Source organism: Artibeus jamaicensis, unplaced genomic scaffold (genome assembly GCF_021234435.1).
Source record: "Artibeus jamaicensis isolate MK-2021 breed Jamaican fruit bat unplaced genomic scaffold, CSHL_Jam_final contig_240, whole genome shotgun sequence".
NCBI lineage: Eukaryota > Metazoa > Chordata > Mammalia > Chiroptera > Phyllostomidae > Artibeus > Artibeus jamaicensis.
In genome coordinates this window covers 15605332-15607931 of record NW_026521506.1, presented here as the reverse complement: position 1 = coordinate 15607931, position 2600 = coordinate 15605332, and positions in this window count along the sequence as shown.

The following is a 2600-nucleotide window of genomic DNA, read 5'->3' as shown; positions in this document are numbered from 1 at the left end:
CTTGTTATCTATCTATATATCTGTAGTTACCTTCCCAACACTCTTGATCTAAATTCTTCAGGTAGATATGAGGTACTCAATGAATGTATGATGGCCATTAGTCCTACTCTCATTCTTTCTCAGGAGAGATGGAAAATAAGAATATTCAGGTTCTCTAAGGGAGATCACAGAGTTTCTATGGCTATTATTCTGTCTGGATAAACAGCTCAGGGAACTTTATTCTGTAGCAGCAGTAAGAGAGGATTCACTGTTTGCCCTGGGAGAATTCCTATTCTAGTTGCCTCTCCCATAAACACCCACTACTGCAATATTTTCTGTTAGGGAATTCCAAGCTTCAAGTGAAGGCCTGAATGTCAACACAGACCTAGAGACCTTGGAAGTACTTGATATCTCTCTATTGGTCCTCAGCACTGAGGTTTATAGAATGAAATGGTGAAGGAGGTAGTCTGGGCCCTCATATGGGTATCTGTCTCTCTAAAAAGCATAGAACAGTGGTAAATGGTCTTTTTTGACTTTAACTATGTGGACTGGAGGTTTTCAAATTGGTGCCACACTGTTCCAGAGTCTAAGGGGAGGCCCAGTATTATAGGTGTTCTATAGGTGTTGAGCACAACCCCATACGCCTGGATGCTCTGTAGGAAGGTCTGGGGATTTTGTAAACAAATTTACTAGGAATAGCAAGGAGAACCCTGTGGCTTCATAGCCTCAGTGCACAATAGATATCAGGAGAGAATGTCCAGAAGTGTCACATCAAAGTAAGGTCTGTGGCTTAAAATGATGGCCCCATTAAGAGCTAAGTCAGGTAGAAACTTTTGATGCTGATGTTTTTTCTTCTTCCCCCATCGGCTTCAGTGATTATCTTCTGAGAAGCAATGTGATGTCAAGGGAAGTTGATCCTAGTTTAAGATGTTGACCAAAGCTTCTATCTATTGATTCATAAAATTTTATCTTTTTATAGAAATGGCATGATTCATATTAAATTTGAACATTAAACAAAACATTGCTAGCAAATTATTTAGAGATGGCCATTGTTAACTTGCTTTGAAATAGATTTCTTTAGACTTTTTCTTTTATCAAGAAACTTCTCTAAGCCATCTTTTGGTTTTGTAAAATGTAGATAATTCCTTCCTCTCAGGGCCACTGTGAGTATTAAGTGAGATGTCACCATGCCTAACACTGATGGACCACATGTTCCATAAACATTTGGAACATTCTTCATCTTTCAGCTAATTGTTTTAAATCAACGTCTGCTTGTTTAGATTTTAAGCATCCCTAATTAATGGTGTTTTAATCATTTCCAGCTGGCTTTTGAGCCTCTTCATGATTGCCTGAATGGTAGCCTTCTTGTATGACATTCTTTTCTGAGTTGCTTCTCTCTACTCATTGTTAAATCATAGGCTAATGTCCCTATTCAGTTAAATACACTGTTAATCAGTAACAACCTGTAAATATACCAGATGCCTGAATAAAAAGGGGAGGTGATGCCTGGATTGGGATTTTTGTGGATAGTATTTACACTATTAGATGTATCCTCAAACTAATGTAAGAGGGGAAAAGTGAGTAGAGAATGGTCATTAAAAATAATGAAAGAGCCCTGGCTGGTGTAGTTCAGTGGATTAAGCACAGGCCTGTGAACGAAAGGGTTGCTGGTTCGATTCCCAGCCAGGGCACATGCTCAGGTTGTGGGCCAGGTCCCATTAGGGGGTGTGCAAGGGGCAACCACAGATTGATGTTTCTCTCCCTCTTTCTCCTTCCCTTTCCCTCTCTCTAAAACTAAAATCTTTAAAAAAAACAACAATGAAACAGCTAAGCCTAGAGGAGGAAGTGGCCAGGAAGAAAAAGACTCCATTATAAAGTTTGAAAACTGACTGACCCACCATCCTTTGTAAAATTTAAGATTGTGGACTTGGAACTAAGGGGAAATTAAAACTTCTTACAGAGTGCACTCTCTTTTCATGAGTCCATGTATAATAGCACCCTGGATAGCTGCTACTATCACACCATCCGTGTGACATTTAGAAAGAAGAGAAAGACTCAAAAGTGGAAGGAAGTACTGCATCAATGGAGCCAGCAGTTACTGCCCACTCATGAGATTCAGGAAAGTTCCTGATAGGTCAGCAAAAAGGCACTTCATATTCACATAGCTGCCAATCCTTGTTATAATGCCTGGTAGCTTGAAAGTCCATTTTGCAGGTTCTCATCTAGCATTCCCAGGAGAGGTCAAAACAGGGAATATAGGTCCTATTTTACAGATCAGTTTTTTAAGGTGTCAGGATGGCCTTTACAGATGAATGGGCAGAAACAGGAAGAGAATTCCTGATTCCAAGGTCAAACTCCACTGCCCTTTGGCTTCAGGGACTCCAGAAAGAAAGGGCATTCTTATTCCCATGGTGTGAACAGGATTTAGAAATTGGAGGCTCCTGGCTGACACATCAGTACCTACTCTTCCCTTTCACTTCTCTGACACAGCTTCCTAAGGCCAATTTCCCATGCATTCTGACACTTGTATCAGTCCTCACCATCTCAAAAAAAGAAACACATCGGACACTAAGGAAAGAAATGGCAGAATGGAATAAAGGGGAGAGGTGTCACTCTGATTT